This window comes from Ranitomeya variabilis, chromosome 5 (genome assembly GCF_051348905.1).
Source record: "Ranitomeya variabilis isolate aRanVar5 chromosome 5, aRanVar5.hap1, whole genome shotgun sequence".
Classification (NCBI taxonomy): Eukaryota; Metazoa; Chordata; class Amphibia; order Anura; family Dendrobatidae; genus Ranitomeya; species Ranitomeya variabilis.
Genome location: NC_135236.1, coordinates 452,011,952 through 452,031,397, shown reverse-complemented (window position 1 = coordinate 452,031,397; position 19,446 = coordinate 452,011,952). Strand labels below are relative to the sequence as shown.

Below are 19,446 nucleotides of genomic sequence, written 5' to 3'. Positions count from 1 at the left end.
GTGTGACTGAGGTTGTGAAACCAAAGATAAATTTGGCACTCCCAAGTTGTATGATGCAAAAAATAAGATTGAAATTTTATTAATGAAATAATGTCCACTGTAGACAAAAACATTGTGTTTCGGCCAATTCTTATGCCTTCATCAGAACTATTGTCTTCAGTAATTGCATACAGCACAGTAGGTCAAGAAAGAGAGCAATAGAGATCACATGTCCGTACGCTGAAGTGAATGGCACTGAAATGCTAGAGAGAGTAGCTACTCTCAGCCCGAGCAATGAGGGCATTAACCCCTTGAGGTATTTTCGTTTTTGCGTTTTCATTTTTTGCTCCCATTATTCCCAGAGCCATATCTTTTTTTATTTTTTGGTCAATATGGGCATGCGAGGGCTTGTTTTTTTGCGGGAAGAGTTGTACTTTTGAGTGACTAAATTGGTCATCATGTGTTGGAAAAAGGGGAAAAAAATTCCAAGTGTGGTGAAATTGCAAAAAAAAAGTGCAATCTCACACTTGTTTTCTGTATGGCTTTTTTGCTTGGTTCCCTAAATGCTAAAACTGATCTGCCATTATGATTCTCCAGGTCATTACAAGTTCATAGATACCAAACATGCCTAGGTTCTTTTTATCCAAGTGGTGAAGAAAAATACAAACTTTGTTAAAAAAATGGCACCATTTTCCGATACCAGTAGCGTCTTCATTTTTTGTGATATTGGGTTGGGTGACTACTTATTTTTTGCGTGCCGAGCTGATGTTTTTAATGATGCCATTTTGGTGCAGATGCGACCTTTTGATCGCCCGTTATTGCATTTTAATTCAATGTCGCGGTGACCAAAAAACGTAATTCTGGCATTTTGACTTTTTCTCGCTACGTTAGTTATATTTTGAATGGGGGGTGATTTGAACTTTTTATATTTTATTTTTTTATATGTTTAAAAAATTTTTTATGTGCAAAAAGAAAAAAAAGAGCATGAACCGCACATCCCAAAATCATACGTTGATCTAAAGCCGCTAGGCAAAAATTTAAATACTGAACATGAGGTTTTCAGTTTAACATTCTGATCAGACTGTATGAAGCCCACTGCCCCTTCACGGCAAACCTCGTAGTGGGTCCTAACGCCCTAACGGAGCGGAGCCGTGCGGCGACCACCGCCGCAGCGGCCATGCACCAGCAGGGCGGACGGCCTGTTGCCCCACAGCACCCATGCTGCGAGACTGAGTCCCCAAGACTCCAGACCGCGCCGCCCCACCAGCACAAAGCCACAGCAACAATGGCCGCCACACAGCACCAGCACCAAAATGAAGGGAGCATTTAAACTCACCTTCCTCCAGCTCTTCAGTGAGAGCCAAAATGGGCTAGACCCCTTACTTTGCAGTCTCCTGCTAATTAAAATCACCTGAGCCAAATGGGAGGAGTGCTGGTCCAAAAAAAGAGACAAGTACATGCTATGTGCAAAAAGAAAAAAAAAAGAGCATGAACCGCACATCCCAAAATCATACGTTGATCTAAAGCCGCTAGGCAAAAATTTAAATACTGAACATGAGGTTTTCAGTTTAACATTCTGATCAGACTGTATGAAGCCCACTGCCCCTTCACGGCAAACCTCGTAGTGGGTCCTAACGCCCTAACGGAGCGGAGCCGTGCGGCGACCACCGCCGCAGCGGCCATGCACCAGCAGGGCGGACGGCCTGTTGCCCCACAGCACCCATGCTGCGAGACTGAGTCCCCAAGACTCCAGACCGCGCCGCCCCACCAGCACAAAGCCACAGCAACAATGGCCGCCACACAGCACCAGCACCAAAATGAAGGGAGCATTTAAACTCACCTTCCTCCAGCTCTTCAGTGAGAGCCAAAATGGGCTAGACCCCTTACTTTGCAGTCTCCTGCTAATTAAAATCACCTGAGCCAAATGGGAGGAGTGCTGGTCCAAAAAAAGAGACAAGTACATGCTATGTGCAAAAAGAAAAAAAAAAAAAAAAAAAAAAAAAAGAGCATGAACCGCACATCCCAAAATCATGCTGGTGCATGGCCGCTGCGGCGGTGGTCGCCGCACGGCTCCGCTCCGTTAGGGCGTTAGGACCCACTACGAGGTTTGCCGTGAAGGGGCAGTGGGCTTCATACAGTCTGATCAGAATGTTAAACTGAAAACCTCATGTTCAGTATTTAAATTTTTGCCTAGCGGCTTTAGATCAACGTATGATTTTGGGATGTGCGGTTCATGCTCTTTTTTTTTCTTTTTGCACATAGCATGTACTTGTCTCTTTTTTTGGACCAGCACTCCTCCCATTTGGCTCAGGTGATTTTAATTAGCAGGAGACTGCAAAGTAAGGGGTCTAGCCCATTTTGGCTCTCACTGAAGAGCTGGAGGAAGGTGAGTTTAAATGCTCCCTTCATTTTGGTGCTGGTGCTGTGTGGCGGCCATTGTTGCTGTGGCTTTGTGCTGGTGGGGCGGCGCGGTCTGGAGTCTTGGGGACTCAGTCTCGCAGCATGGGTGCTGTGGGGCAACAGGCCGTCCGCCCTGCTGGTGCATGGCCGCTGCGGCGGTGGTCGCCGCACGGCTCCGCTCCGTTAGGGCGTTAGGACCCACTACGAGGTTTGCCGTGAAGGGGCAGTGGGCTTCATACAGTCTGATCAGAATGTTAAACTGAAAACCTCATGTTCAGTATTTAAATTTTTGCCTAGCGGCTTTAGATCAACGTATGATTTTGGGATGTGCGGTTCATGCTCTTTTTTTTTTCTTTTTGCACATAGCATGTACTTGTCTCTTTTTTTGGACCAGCACTCCTCCCATTTGGCTCAGGTGATTTTAATTAGCAGGAGACTGCAAAGTAAGGGGTCTAGCCCATTTTGGCTCTCACTGAAGAGCTGGAGGAAGGTGAGTTTAAATGCTCCCTTCATTTTGGTGCTGGTGCTGTGTGGCGGCCATTGTTGCTGTGGCTTTGTGCTGGTGGGGCGGCGCGGTCTGGAGTCTTGGGGACTCAGTCTCGCAGCATGGGTGCTGTGGGGCAACAGGCCGTCCGCCCTGCTGGTGCATGGCCGCTGCGGCGGTGGTCGCCGCACGGCTCCGCTCCGTTAGGGCGTTAGGACCCACTACGAGGTTTGCCGTGAAGGGGCAGTGGGCTTCATACAGTCTGATCAGAATGTTAAACTGAAAACCTCATGTTCAGTATTTAAATTTTTGCCTAGCGGCTTTAGATCAACGTATGATTTTGGGATGTGCGGTTCATGCTCTTTTTTTTTTCTTTTTGCACATAGCATGTACTTGTCTCTTTTTTTGGACCAGCACTCCTCCCATTTGGCTCAGGTGATTTTAATTAGCAGGAGACTGCAAAGTAAGGGGTCTAGCCCATTTTGGCTCTCACTGAAGAGCTGGAGGAAGGTGAGTTTAAATGCTCCCTTCATTTTGGTGCTGGTGCTGTGTGGCGGCCATTGTTGCTGTGGCTTTGTGCTGGTGGGGCGGCGCGGTCTGGAGTCTTGGGGACTCAGTCTCGCAGCATGGGTGCTGTGGGGCAACAGGCCGTCCGCCCTGCTGGTGCATGGCCGCTGCGGCGGTGGTCGCCGCACGGCTCCGCTCCGTTAGGGCGTTAGGACCCACTACGAGGTTTGCCGTGAAGGGGCAGTGGGCTTCATACAGTCTGATCAGAATGTTAAACTGAAAACCTCATGTTCAGTATTTAAATTTTTGCCTAGCGGCTTTAGATCAACGTATGATTTTGGGATGTGCGGTTCATGCTCTTTTTTTTTTTCTTTTTGCACATAAAAAATTTTTTACTTTTGCATTTAACGGCCTTTAACTGATTAACAGCTGTGGGAGGATTGCGATTCCTCCCTCGGCTGTTAGAGGCACATGTCAGCTGTTCAAAACAGATGACATGTGGCAGAAAAGATGTGGGCTCACTGCCAGAGCCCACATCAAAGGGAGGGTGTCTGACATCGGCTTATTACTACGCCCGATGTCGGAAAGGGGTTAATCAGAGAGGCAGCACAGAGACCAAAAGTAACCCTGAAGGAGTTGCAGAGCCTGCAGTATCTCTCCATACAACCATAAAAAGCTCTACACTTTATAGAGGTGGCCTTTATGGATTAATGGGCAGAAAAATGCTTTTACTTGCGCACAAAAATTGTAAGTCTCATTTTGAGATTACCAAAACACGTGGGAGACTCACCAAATGTATGGAGGAAGGTGAAGTGGTCAGAGGAGACCAAAATTGAACTTTTTGGCCACCGAGGTAGGCACTATGCCTGGCAGCAAACCAACACAGCTAATGAACCCAAGAAAACTACCCTCACAATGAAACAAGGTGGTGACATCATCACGCTGTGGGGATGATTTTTGGCAGCAGGGACAGGGAAATGGTCCGAATTGAGGGGAAGATGTATGGTGCGAAATACCGGAACATTCTTGAGCAAAACCTTTTTCAGTCTGTCATTGATTTGAGATTGGGACGGCTGTTCACCAGAGGAAACCATCTATCTTGAAGGAGCTGGAGCAGTTTTGCCAAAAATCCCAGTGGAAAGCTCATAGAGACATTCAAATGACTTGCAGCTGTCATTGCCGCAAAAGGAGGCTCTGCAAAGTACTGACTTTAGGGGGTTGAATAGTTATGCACACTAAAGTTTTCAGTTATTTTGTCCTATTTGTTTGCTTCACAATGAAAGAAAATCAAATGTTCGTGATTGTAAGCATGTTCTTTACATGAACATATTCAAGCTCTAAAAAAACAGTGAAATTCCAGGTTGTGAGATAACGAAATACAAAAAATGGCAAGTGGGCTAAATACTTTAGCAAGCGACTGTACTGTAGCTCAGTCAAATCTGGGTAGGTTTTCAGAAAGCGCAGAACCACTATGTTAAGCACGTGGGGCAGGCATGGTTCATGAGTGAGCTTGATAAGCTTCAGAGCTGCCACCAGGTTACGGCCATTATCGCATACAACCATGCCTGGCTGTAGGTTCAGCGGCCAGTGCCATAGATCTGTCTGGTTGGTTAGACCTTTCAACAACTCTGCGGTGGTGTGCTATTTGTCACCTAAAGAAATGAGTTTCAGCAGAACCTGTTGCCGCTTCACTGAGGCAGTGCTGCAGGACTTTCAACTTGTGACTGATTTGGAGGACAACTTGGAGATGGAGGATGAGAAGCAGCAGGAGGGCATGCAGGAACTGGTGTAGGATGTGGGAGAAACCCTGATTGAACTAGTCCCTCAATTCTAGGCATCTGTAGCACGTGTGCCTTCCCAGGGTACCACTTGGTCCCGGCCTCCACATTTTTCACCCAGTATGCTGTGAAATGTAGCCTCCCTGGCCACAAACACTTGTCCACGTGTCAGTGGTTAATTGGACCTTCCCGGTAAATGCATTTGTCAGGGCACGGGTAATGTTATGGGGCACATGCTTGTGTAAGGCAGGGATGACACAACATGAGAAATACTGGCGGTGTAATGATTATAAGGGATAACTCAGGAGACTCTTTGCATGGAACAAGACAACTACAGGACACAGTTTTATAAGTGGTAAAGTCTATATTATCACACAGTGATTCAAACAGGTGCAGAGAGAAACTCAAGTCCACAACACTTGGTGTAAATATAAAATGCAGCTTAACAGTCTATAGGAAACTTCAGAGGAAAGTGCAATCACGCAGAAAGTCTATGAAGCACAATTACATGCTTATAAGGCAGTTCAAATAATATCTTAGCACAACCAGGGAGGCCTGGGTAAAAGTCTTAGGTTTAAGCAGAGCAGCAACAGCTTACATGTCCAGCATATGCAGATGGAAACAAACACAAGCAGCCAGATGGAGGATTACTGGAAACCGATGTATGCAGCAGAAACTCAGAGCTGAGTAGCAGGATCTCCACACAGGTTCACAGGAGCAGGTGCAGGTGCAAAGCCAGGGAGTCGCCAGGGTGGAGCTGGATGCAAGGCAGAACACTCTAGCACAGACTAAAGGCTGGGGTGGAGTTATATAGCAGGAAGACACAGTGCACATGAGACCAAATATGCCATCTTGGAAAAGGGCAGTAATGCACAAAAGGTAATCAAAATGTTCAGAGTCCTGACATTACTCCCTCCTTAGAAGCGGCCTCAGGACGATCCTGGACCTGGTTTCTCAGGAAATCTTTGATGAAAATGAGAGATCTTCTGTTGGGCATTGATGTTTTCCACAGGTTCCCAAGAGTCTTCCTCAGGGAATATCTCTGCCATCTTATAAGATATTGGAGCCGATTCCTGCGAATCCTGGAATCAATAATTTCCTCCACCACAAATTGTTCTTGCCCATCAATCACCACAGGCTGCGGAGGTGGCACAATACGTCCCTGGAAGGTATTAGGAGATACAGGCTTTAGTAAAGATACATGAAAAACTGGGTGTACCTTCATAGTCCTAGGCAGCTTCAGCCGGCAGGGCACAGAGCTCACAATACCTTTGATCTTGAAAGGGCCAATGAATTTCTGTCCAAGTTTTTGTGAAGGAACGTTTAACTTCAGATTCTTAGTTGATAACCACACGGAATCTCCTACCTTGAACATGGGTGCAGGTTTACGGAATCTATCAGCCGATCTCTTATAACGTTCTTGAGCCGTGGTCAGGGATTCCTTCAGAACCTCCAGATTTTGCCTCATCTCACTCAGCCTTTCCTCGACTGCTGGAACCGGAGAATTAATCGGAGACCTAAGTAAGATACATGGATGATAACCCAGATTGGCAAAGAAAGGAGTGAACTTAGTGGAGGTGCTCTGAGAATTGTTGTATGAAAATTCGGCTAACGGCAGTAATTCCAACCAATCATCTTGGAGATGGCTAACATAGCATCTTAGATATTGTTCCAACGTCTGGTTGGTACACTCAGTCTGACCATTTGTCTGGGGATGGTAAGCAGAAGAGAGACAGACATTAATATTGAGTGCAGAGCAAAACCCCTTCCAGAATCCTGAAGTGAACTGTACTCCACGGTCAGAGATGATCTCATCCGGGACCCATGCAGCCGGAAGACATTCTGAATAACCAAGTTCACTGTATCCTTAGCTGAGGGGAGGCCGGTGCATGGAACAAAATGAGCGGCTTTAGTCAGGCGATCAACTACCACCATGATCGTATTCATGCCCCCCGATGTAGGCAGCTCCACAATAAAGTCCATTGATATAGACCCCCAAGGTCGGGACGGAACAGGTAATGGTTGCAGGAGACCCGTAGGTGCCACATGAGGAGTCTTGTAACGAGCACATACCTCGCAAGAGAGAACATAGTCCTTAGTATCCTTCAGGCAAGTTGGCCACCTGAAGAATCGGCTCAGGAACTCTTGTGTCTTCTGTACCCCCCTGTGACCAGCCAACTTGGAGTCATGTACCAACTTGAGGATCTGCAGACGAATGGCCTCAGGGACATAGATACGTCGATCTCTGAACCACATGCCACCCTTAAAGACAAGATTAATATCAACAGGTGGGTTGGCCAGAAATACATCACTGTCATAAGCCTCCCTGCACTTCTTCCACAAGTCCTGATCGTGGATAACTTAGATGAAATTTGCAATAATAGCCAGCAATTCCTTGCCTCCCACATCGTAATTGTTCTCTGCTGAGGTTAGTCTATGGGAAAAGAAAGCAGAAGGATGTAGCAGACCCTTTACTCCAGTTCTTTGGGAGAGAATAGCCCCCAAGGCATTATCAGAAGCGTCCACCTCCACAATGAAAGAAAGTGTTGGATCTGGGTGTATCAACAGCGGTGCTGAGGTGAAACAGATCTTAAGCCGATCAAAAGCTTCTTGAGCCTGTGATGACCACTTAAAGGGCTTTTTCTTCTTTGTCAAGGAAGTAATGGGACGCACAATATCAGAAAAATTTAGAATAAAACGTATGTAGAAATTTGCAAAACCAATAAAACGTTGCACCTCCTTAACGTTCTTGGGTACCGGCCAGTCAAGGATAGCCTGAATCTTACCAGATTCCATGTTCAGCCCTTGGGGAGAGATGATATAACCTAAGAACTGTATCTCAGAACGATGGAACTCGCATTTCTCCAGCTTGATATACAGATGGTTCTCTTTCAGACGTCTTAAAACAGCTTTGACATGTTCTTCATGTTCCTGTAGAGAGTCAGAAAAGATTAGAATATCGTCCAAATAGATCACCACAAACTGGTCCAACAAATCTCTGAAAATGTCATTAGCAAGGTGTTGAAACGTTGCAGGGGCATTACAAAGCCCGAAGGGCATCACGAGATATTCAAAGTGTCCATACCGGCATCGGAATGCTGTCTTCCACTCATGCCCTGGACGAATACGCACCAAATTATAAGCCCCACGAAGATCCAGTTTAGAGAACACCTTAGCATGGCGGACTCTTTCCAGTAATTCGGGAATCAGAGGCAAAGGGTAAGGATTCCGTACGGTTACCTTATTGAGCTCTCGATAGTCCACACAGGGTCTCAGGGACCCATCTTTCTTCTTTACAAAAAATATAGGTGCCCCTACTTGTGAGGAAGAAGGACGTATGAAGCTTTTGGCCAGATTTTCATCAATATACGCCTTTAACCCCTTAAGCCCCGAGGGTGGTTTGCACGTTAATGACCGGGCCAATTTTTACAATTCTGACCACTGTCCCTTTATGAGGCTATAACTCTGGAACGCTTTGACGGATCTTGGCGATTCTGACATTGTTTTCTCGTGACATATTGTACTTCATGTTAGTGGTAAAATTTATTCGAGATAACTTGCGTATATTTGTGAAAAAAATGGAAATTTGGCGAAAATTTTGAAAATTTTGAAATTTTCCAACTTTGAATTTTTATGCCCTTAAATCACAGACATATGTCATGCAAAATACTTAATAAGTAACATTTCCCACATGTCTACTTTACATCAGTACAATTTTGGAACCAAAATTTTTTTTTGTGACGGAGTTATAAGGGTTAAAAGTTGACCAGCAATTTCTCATTTTTACAACACCATTTTTTTTTAGGGACCACATCTCATTTGAAGTCATTTTGAGGGGTCTATATGATAGAAAATACCCAAGTGTGACACCATTCTAAAAACTGCACCCCTCAAGGTGCTCAAAACCACATTCAAGAAGTTTATTAACCCTTCAGGTGTTTCACAGGAATTTTTGGAATGTTTAAATAAAAATGAACATTTAACTTTTTTTCACACAAAATTTATTTCAGCTCCAATTTGTTTTATTTTACCAAGGGTAACAGGAGAAAATGGACCCCCAAAGTTGTTGTACAATTTGTCCTGAGTACGCTGATACCCCATATGTGGGGGTAAACCACTGTTTGGGCGCATGGCAGAGCTCGGAAGGAAAGGAGCGCCATTTGACTTTTCAATGCAAAATTGACTGGAATTGAGATAGGACGCCATGTTGCGTTTGGAGAGCCCCTGATGTGCCTAAACACTGAAACCCCCTACAAGTGACACCATTTTGGAAAGTAGACCCCCTAAGGAACTTATCTTGATGTGTGGTGAGCACTTTGACCCACCAAGTGCTTCATAGAAGTTTATAATGCAGAGCCGTAAAAAAAAAAAATCATATTTTTTCACAAAAATGATCTTTTCGCCCCCAATTTTTTATTTTCCCAAGGGTAAGAGAAGAAATTGGACCCCAAAAAATGTTGTGCAATTTGTCCTGAGTACGCTGATACCCCATATGTGGGTGTAAACCATTGTTTGGGCGCATGGCAGAGCTTGGAAGGGAAGGAGCGCCATTTGACTTTTCAATGCAAAATTGACTGGAATTGAGATGGGACGCCATGTTGCGTTTGGAGAGCCCCTGATGTGCCTAAACATTGAAACCCCCTACAATTGACACCATTTTGGAAAGTAGACCCCCTAAGGAACTTATCTGGATGTGTGGTGAGCACTTTGACCCACCAAGTGCTTCACAGAAGTTTATAATGCAGAGCTGTAAAAATAAAAAATCATATTTTTTCACAAAAATGATCTTTTCACCCCCAATTTTTTATTTTCCCAAGGGTAAGAGAAGAAATTGGACCCCAAAAAATGTTGTGCAATTTGTCCTGAGTACGCTGATACCCCATATGTGGGTGTAAACCATTGTTTGGGCGCATGGCAGAGCTTGGAAGGGAAGGAGCGCCATTTGACTTTTCAATGCAAAATTGACTGGAATTGAGATGGGACGCCATGTTGCGTTTGGAGAGCCCCTGATGTGCCTAAACATTGAAACTCCCTACAAGTGACACCATTTTGGAAAGTAGACCCCCTAAGGAACTTATCTAGATGTGTGGTGAGCACTTTGACCCACCAAGTGCTTCACAGAAGTTTATAATGCAGAGCCGTAAAAATAAAAAATCATATTTTTTCACAAAAATGATCTTTTCGCCCCCAATTTTTTATTCTCCCAAGGGTAAGAGAAGAAATTGGACCCCAAAAAATGTTGTGCAATTTGTCCTGAGTACGCTGATACCCCATATGTGGGTGTAAACCATTGTTTGGGCGCATGGCAGAGCTTGGAAGGGAAGGAGCGCCATTTGACTTTTCAAGGCAAAATTGACTGGAATTGAGATGGGATGCCATGTTGCGTTTGGAGAGCCCCTGATGTGCCTAAACATTGAAACCCCCCACAAGTGACACCATTTTGGAAAGTAGACCCCCTAAGGAACTTATCTAGATGTGTTTTGAGAGCTTTGAACCCCCAAGTGTTTCACTACAGATTATAACGCAGAGCCGTGAAAATAATTTTTTTTTTTCTCAAAAATGATTTTTTAGCCCCCAGCTTTGTATTTTTACAAGGGTAACAGAATAAATTGGACCCCAAAATTTGTTTTCCAATTTGTCCTGAGTACGCTGATACCCCATATGTGGGGGGGAACCACTGTTTAGGCGCATGACAGAGCTCGGAAGGGAAGGAGCGCCATTTGGAATGCAGACTTAAATGGATTGGTCAGCAGCCGTCACGTTGCATTTGCAGAGCCCCTGATGTACCCAAACAGTACAAACCCCCCACAAGTGACCCCATATTGGAAACTAGACCTCCCAAGGAACGTATCTAGATGTGTTTTGAGAACTTTGAACCCCCCAAGTGTTTCACTAAAGTTTATAGCGCAAAGCCGTGAAAATAATTTTTTTTTTTTTCACAAAAATGATTTTTTAGCCCCCAGTTTTGTATTTTCACAAGGGTAACAGGATAAATTAGACCCCAAAAGTTGTTGTCCAATTTGTCCTGAGTACGCTGATACCCCATATGTGGGGGGGAACCACTGTTTGGGTGTATGACAGAGCTCGGAAGGGAAGGAGCGCCATTTGGAATGCAGCCTTAAATGGATTGGTCTGCAGGCGTCACGTTGCATTTGCAGAGCCCCTGATGTACCCAAACAGTACAAACCCCCCACAAGTGACCCCATATTGGAAACTAGACCTCCCAAGGAACTTATCTAGATGTGTTGTGAGAACTTTGAACCCCCAAGTGTTTCACTACAGTTTATAACGCAGAGCCGTGAAAATAAAACATCTTTTTTTTCCCACAAAAATGATTTTTAGCCCCCCAAATTTTTATTTTCCTAAGGATAACAAGAGAACTTGGACCCCAGAAGTTGTTGTTCAATTTGTCCCGAGTACGCTGATAACACATATGTTGGGGTAAACCCCTTTTTGGGCGCACGGGAGAGCTCAAAAGGGAAGGAGCACTGTTTTACTTTTTCAACGCAGAATTGGCTGGAATTGAGAATGGACGCCATGTCGCGCTTGGAGAGCTCCTGATGTGTCTGGACAGTGGAAACTCCCCAATTCTACCTGAAACCCTAACCCAAACACACCCCTAACCCTAATCCCAACGGTAACCCTAACCACACCCCTAGCCCTGACACACCCATAATTCTAATCCCAACCCTAATCCAAACCGTAAATGTAATCCAAACCCTAACCCTAACTTTAGCCCCAACCCTAACTTTAGCCCCAACCCTAACCCTAACTTTACCTCCAACCCTAGCCCTAACCCTACCCCTAACCCTAACCCTAAACGTGACTGAAATACGTGGCACTGAAATACGTGGCACTGAAATACGTGGCACTGAAATACGTGGCACTTAAATACGTGGCACTGAAATACGTGGCACTGAAATACGTGATACGTGGCACTTAAATACGTGGCACTGAAACACGTGGCACTGAAATACGTGATACGTGGCACTAAAATACGTGGCACTGAAATACGTGGCACTGAAATACGTGCAACTGAAATACATGCAACTGAAATACGTGGTACTTAAATACGTGGCACTTAAATATGTGGCACTGAAATACGTGATACGTGGCACTGAAATACGTGATACGTGGCACTTAAATACGTGGCACTGAAACACGTGGCACTGAAATACGTGATACATGGCACTTAAATACGTGGCACTGAAACACGTGGCACTGAAATACGTGATACGTGGCACTGAAATACGTGGCACTGAAATACGTGGCACTGAAATACGTGGCACTGAAATACGTGCAACTGAAATACGTGCAACTGAAATATGTGCAACTGAAATACGTGCAACTGAAATACGTGGTACTTAAATACGTGGCACTAAAATATGTGGCACTGAAATACGTGATACGTGGCACTGAAATACGTGATACGTGGCACTTAAATACGTGGCACTGAAACACGTGGCACTGAAATACGTGATACGTGGCACTGAAATACGTGGCACTGAAATACGTGGCACTGAAATACGTGGCACTGAAATGCGTGGCACTGAAATACGTGGCACTATGACTGTCAGAAAATGTTCATTAAACGGTTAGGGGTGAGGTTAGGGGTAGAGTTAGGGTTAGGGTTTGGATCTCTTTATCACCTTGATGGTGGTGGGTGGCTTTTCAGTGTGTTTTCTGTTTTTTTTTCGATAAAAACGCATGCGTTTTTAACGCAAACGCATGTGCTTAAAAACGCAAGAAAATACTGCAGGTTGTATTTCTGAAAATGAACGCATGCAGAAAAAAAACGCATGCGTTTGAAAACGCGACCAAACCCGTACAAAAAACGCATGCGTTTTCAATGTTAAATATAGGGAAAAAGCGCATGCGTTTTTTTGTGCAAAAAACGCTGCAGACAAAAACGCAAGTGTGAAACTAGCGACGCTTTTTATAGCAAAAAAGTTTTTGCGTCTCCACATTTTGAGACCTATAATTTTTCCACATTTTGCTCCACAGAGTCATGTGAGGTCTTGTTTTTTGCGGGACGAGTTGACGTTTTTATTGGTAACATTTTCGGACATGTGACCATTTTTGATCACTTTTTATTCCGATTTTTGTGAGGCAGAATGACCAAAAACCTGCTATTCATGAATTTCTTTTGGGAGAGGCGTTTATACTGTTCCGCGTTTGGTAAAATTGATAAAGCAGTTTTATTCGACGGGTCAGTACGATTACAGCGATATCTCATTTATATCATTTTTTTATGTTTTGGCGCTTTTATACGATAAAAACTATTTTATAGAAAAAATAATTATTTTGGTATCGCTTTATTCTCAGGACAATAACTTTTTTATTTTTTTGCTGATGATGCTGTATGGCGGCTTGTTTTTTGCGGGACAAGATGACGTTTACAGCGGTACCATGGATATTTATATCAGTCTTTTTGATCGCGTGTTATTCCACTTTTTGTTCGGCGGTATGGTAATAAAGCGTTGTTTTTTGCCTCTTTTTTTTTTTTTTCTTACGGTGTTTACTGAAGGGGTTAACTAGTTGGGCAGTTTTATAGGTTGGGTCGTTACGGACGCGGCGATACTAAATATGTGTACTTTTATTGTTTTGTTTTTTTTATTTAGATAAAGAAATGTATTTATGGGAATAATATATATTTTTTTTTTATTATTTATTTAGGATTTTTTTTTTTTTTTTTTACACATGTGGAAAAAATTTTTTTTTACTTTTTTACTTTGTCCCAGGGGGGGACATGACAGATCGATGATCTGATAGTGTGCACAGCACTCTGTCAGATCACCGATCTCACTGACAGGGCTGCAGGCTTACCAGCGTCTGCTCTGAGCAGACACTCGGTAAGCCACCTCCTTCCCTGCAGGACCCGGATGCCGCGGCCATCTTGGATCCGGGACCTGCAGCCAGGAAGGAGGTAGGAGACCCTCGCAGCAACGCGATCACATCGCGTTGCTCCGGGGGTCTCAGGGAAGCCCGCAGGGAGCCCCCTCCCTGCGCGATGCTTCCCTATACCGCCGGTACACTGCGATCATGTTTGATCGCGGTGTGCCGGGGGTTAATGTGCCGGGGGCGGTCCGTGACCGCTCCTGGCACATAGTGCCGGATGTCAGCTGCGATAGGCAGCTGACACCCGGCCGATCGCGTATGACGTACTATCCCGTCACCCGGAATTAAGTCCCAGGTCACCTTGACGGGATAGTACGTCATACGGGATTAAGGGGTTAAGGCTTGAAGCTCAGGTGCCGCCAAAGGATATACGTTACCAAAAGGAATAGCTGCCCCAGGAAGCAACTCAATGGGACAGTCATAATGCCTGTGTGGAGGAAGCTGATCTGCATTCTTCTTGTCACAGATGTCAGAGAACTCTTTATATGCTGAAGGTAAAGTAAATTCCTGTACTGGTGGTTCCGTAGCTGTGGACTCGGGGACAGCTTCAGTTAATGCTGAGTTGCTCCTTGTTGGAAAGATAATCTCCTTGGTCTCCCGGGTTATAGTTGGATTCTGAGAACGCAGCTAAGGGATGCCTAAAATCACAGGAAAATGAGAAGAAATTAACAAGAAAGAGAGTTGCTCTTGATGATTAGGCTCCAACAAAATCTCAAGGGGTGTGGTCTCCTGATCCACAGGCCTGGAGATTAAAGGTGACCCATCCACTGTTTCCATGGTAATTGGAGAGGCTCTTTGCTGAATTTCAATACCATGTTCCTTGGCAAATGCGATATCCATAAAATTGCCACCTGCACCAGAGTCAATCATAGCTGCACTGGAAATCCACTGTCCTGTACACAGGATCTTAATTGGGAGAGAACAGTGAGAGTTCTTTTCATTTAGCTCCTTGGCTGGTGAAGTCATAGAAAGTGAATAGAATACAGCGTTTAAAGGCAGGCTACATTCAGAGATGTCAGATTCATCATCATAGTTGTCATACTCCCCTACTGCTGCTAGCACCTTGTTAGGCCGCTTGGGACAGTTGATTAGAAAGTGGTCAGACTGGCCGCAGTAGAAACATAGACTTTCTCGAAGGCAATTCTCCCAGCGCTCATTACTCTCGCGTCTCTGAACAGAATCAATTTGCATGGGCACCTCCTCTACCTCTCGAGATGTTTTACCTGCAGGCTCTTTGGAAGGAAGGGAAAAGTTAGAAATACGGTTATATGCAGCAAACTTTTGCCTACGCGCTCAGTAAGGCGAATGTCAATGCGCACACAATGCTGTATAAATGTTTCTAGCTCTTGTGGTGACTCAGAGCGAGCTAATTCATCCTTTACAATGCTAGACAGACCCCTTTTAAAAATAGGTAATTGTGCATAAGTGTCCCAATTAGTATCTACCGCTAATCTCCTGAATTCAGTAGCATACTCAATAACAGAACGTTTAGCCTGGCGTAAAGACAATAAAACGGATTCAGCGGTTGCACGGCGATTAGGGTCATCAAACATTAATGCTATAGCGGCCAAAAAATCGTCCAAATCATTTAACCGCGGGTCACGAGACTCAATCATCGGATTCGCCCAGGCGAGTGCTCGTGAGGTCAGCAGCATTATTACACACAATACTTTGGATCTATCATTAGGAAAACGGTCAGCATGCACATCAAAATATAGCATACATTGATTCACAAAGCCATTAAGTTTGTCGCGATCACCATTAAATCTGAATGGGGCAACTTAGGTGGGCTAGCTGGTGGCGGTTGCCCAGATGGAAAAGTCGCTTGTGCAGCCATTTGCGTGCTTATGTCCTGAAAAGCCCGTCCATACTGGGACTCTATGCCAGCAAGTTTGTTTTCCTGGGCTGCCATGCGGGTGCTTAAGTCCTACAAAGTCTGTCCAAACACTTGTTGATTGTGTTCAAAGCTTCCAAACTTCTTTTGCAGACCTTCCACATCTTTCTGCAGTGATCTAATTATGGAGAACACCTGCTCTAGTCTGCTTTCTGCAGTCATTGTTCCAGCAGTCTCCTCTTTTGAGGCTAGAGTATCCTGTAATGATTATAAGGGATAACTCAGGAGACTTTTTGCATGGAACAAGACAACTACAGGACACAGTTTTATAAGTGGTAAAGTCTATATTATCACACGGTGATTCAAACAGGTGCAGAGAGAAACTCAAGTCCACAGCACTTGGTGTAAATATAAACGCAGCTTAACAGTCTATAGGAAACTTCAGAGGAAAGTGCAATCACGCAGAAAGTCTTATGAAGCACAATTATTCTTGAGGATACTTGACACGAATAAGTCCTTGGTAGTCCAAACACAGATAGATATGCTTATAAGGCAGTTCAAATAATATCTTAGCACAACCAGGGAGGCCTGGGTAAAAGTCTCTGGTTTAAGCAGAGCAGCAACAGCTTACATGTCCAGCATATGCAGATGGAAACAAACACAAGCAGCCAGATGGAGGATTGCTGGAAACCGATGTATGCAGCAGAAACTCAGAGCTGAGTAGCAGGATCTCCACACAGGTTCACAGGAGCAGGTGCAGGTGCAAAGCCAGGGAGTCGCCAGGGTGGAGCTGGATGCAAGGCAGAATACTCTAGCACTAAAGGCTGCGGTCGAGTTATATAGCAGGAAGACACAGTGCACATTAGACCAAATACGCCATCTTGGAAAAGGGCAGTAATGCACAAAAGGTAATAAAAATGTTCAGAGTCCTGACAGGTGGCTGGAAACCAAGTACCGAGCGATGGCCGCAGCCATGAAGTTGCAGAAAGCCTCATGGTCCACAAGCCTACAACATTTCCAGGGCAAGCTGTCTGGAAATGTGGTTGTTTAGTGTTTGGGTCTGTGGGTAGGTGGCTGTGTATTTCCACTTGCGTTCCAAGGCCTGTGGTAGGGACATTTGAATGCTGTGGCGTTCAACCCACCTAGCCGGGTTTTGGAAGACATGTGGCTGAGCATGCTGGTGGTGGTCAGGCTGGTATTGGTCAAGCCCTGCTGATCTGGGTAGGGCACAGGTTGCAAATGACCATTTTCTTGTTTTCTGCACTACCTGTACAAATGTTTCAGACTGGGGAACACCTAACCATTGGACTGGGATCTTAATGCGTTTGCATGATCTGGGGAACAGTCGAGTCGTCCACCTTCTCCCTCTGACCACCCATCTGCCTCTTCCTGCCTGATGCAGTGCTGCAGTTCCCTTCCCTTCTGTGCTGCTGTCCTCACTCTGCATAGCACCTTCCCACGTTAGGTCACAGACTTCATTGTCCACCACCTCATCTTCCGCTTCCACACTCTGGGCCTCCTGACTTGTTGACTTAACAACATCACTTGTTGGCAACTGTGTCTCATCATCATCTACCTCTTGAGATACTAATTGCCATTCTCCACTGTCGTCTTCTTCTGACCGTAGCTGCTCAAATATTTTGGCATCACTACACAAGTGTTCCTCATGTCCCTCTTGAAACGTGCAGGGCGAGGGGCCAGAATCAATAAATGTTAATATTTAGAGCTCCTAGTAGTGTCCGAGTGTGGGATCACTTGTCTTCTTGGAGTCGCTATGGTGGGAGGTAGGAGGATCAGGGTGAGGATTATGTATTCCAGATTATTGGCTAGAGAGACTGGGTGGTGCTGGGAAACATACTGGAAACATTAACTGCTATCCAATCGACCACGTGTTCGCACAGTTTTGGCTTCAAGAGTGATGCCCTTCTGGAGTGCCCGCCAGGGCCGTGGGGATACTCGGTACCGGGCCGGTTCTTAAAGGGATGTGTCACGGCAGCAGTGACCCTGTCCGTGGCCCTGGGCGTCCAATGAAAATGATGATAAAAGGGGAAATAAAGTTTATGGGAGATAGTTCGTGATGCCACCTGTGCTATTCGGCAAGGGATAGCCGACACTGCTTAAAGAGACCGCTGGGGCTGATGGTGATGCAGCAGAGTTGGCACAGCTCTCCACAGGTAGAGCTATGTCCCAGGGCACTTATTTTGTGATAGTAGTGATGATGATTGTAAATACACACCGTACAGGTACGATGATGTACGAGCAGGGTCGTCTTATTTCGCTTTGATTATTGTATTGTTAACGTTGTTACCCATGACTGTTGTGTTTGAAACTGTTAAACTGTAAAGCGCTGCGGAATATGTTGGCGCTATATAAATAAAGATTATTATTATTATTATGATTGTAGTGCAGAGTGGATGGTGCAGTAAATAACTCTGAGGACACAGCAGGGTGCAACCTTCATACTTTTAATCACGGTTTGTGTTGCAGTCCATGGCACTGATTACAGATGGTAATGGAGGTCCAGGCAGCCTGGAAGCAATTTGGGATCCACCAAACCAGGTGAGTTCAGAGTAGGCCTCCCTATTGCGCTGTATTTTGAGGTCCTTGCTGCCTAAAGCTGTGCTCAGTCCTCTGCTCCTTCTTGTTCTTTAGTCCCTGTCTGTATGGCAGGCAGCTTGAGCCTATTACAGGTGTCACTCTTTTGTGGTGGCTGCGGGCTCTCATTTGCTGCTGTCCCTTGCCCTCCGGATTTAGCTGCTGGGACTTCAGTACCCGCACAACCACGGACTCCGGCGTCCAGTCTCTAGCACTTGGCCCTGAGGTTAGCTTATCTACAGCTCCACTCTTCAGGTTCTTCCTTGACTTCCTCTCTCCTCTCTGTCCTCCTCAGACTAACTCCGCCTCCAGACCAGAACTTATATCAGGAAGCTCCCCTGAAATCAGGTGTTATAGCTCCCCCTTCTGGTCTGGAGTAGGAAAGGTGTTGCATGCTGATGTATTACCTGCTAAGGGAATCCCTCCTTGCTTTCAGGCACGGCATTATCCCCTGTGAGGGAGGCAATGCTACTGTGGCAACTGGACTCCTGGGGTGCCACACTTCACCCCCCTGCAAAGTGGGACAGGAAGCTAGATCTCCTGGATGAGCATGTTTGTTGTGCGCCCATAGCAGGCACAGTTTCACCCGGGTAATGGCCTCATCCTCTGCATGCACCATCAGAAGCACGTCTACTTCCCTGTTCCTTGCCACACACCTTGCGCATATTAAATTAGGTATTAATAGGGATCTACAATAGAATAAATGTAGCAATGAAAATTACTTTTGGTTATAGGTTTCAGCAGCAAGGACTGTAAGGCAATATAAACCCTGCCTAGATGCCTGTAATGCACTACTATCTCTTCTCCAGCAGCTACAGTGGGGCAAAAAAGTATTTAGTCAGTCAGCAATAGAGCAAGTTCCACCACTTAAAAAGATGAGAGGCGTCTGTAATTTACATCATAGGTAAACCTCAACTATGGGAGACAAACTGAGAAAAAAAAATACAGAAAATCACATTGTCTGTTTTTTT

At 45.2% G+C, this 19,446-nt stretch overlaps 1 long non-coding RNA gene across 1 annotated transcript in view; it reads left to right on the top strand.

Annotated features, from left to right (window-relative positions):
* LOC143776236 (uncharacterized) overlaps positions 1-19,446 on the top strand; it is a 54,168-nt gene that overhangs the window by 31,871 nt on the left and 2,851 nt on the right. The window contains exon 2 of the long non-coding RNA XR_013215793.1: positions 18,368-18,439. This is a non-coding gene — a long non-coding RNA (uncharacterized LOC143776236). The remainder of the gene's footprint in view (positions 1-18,367; positions 18,440-19,446) is intronic.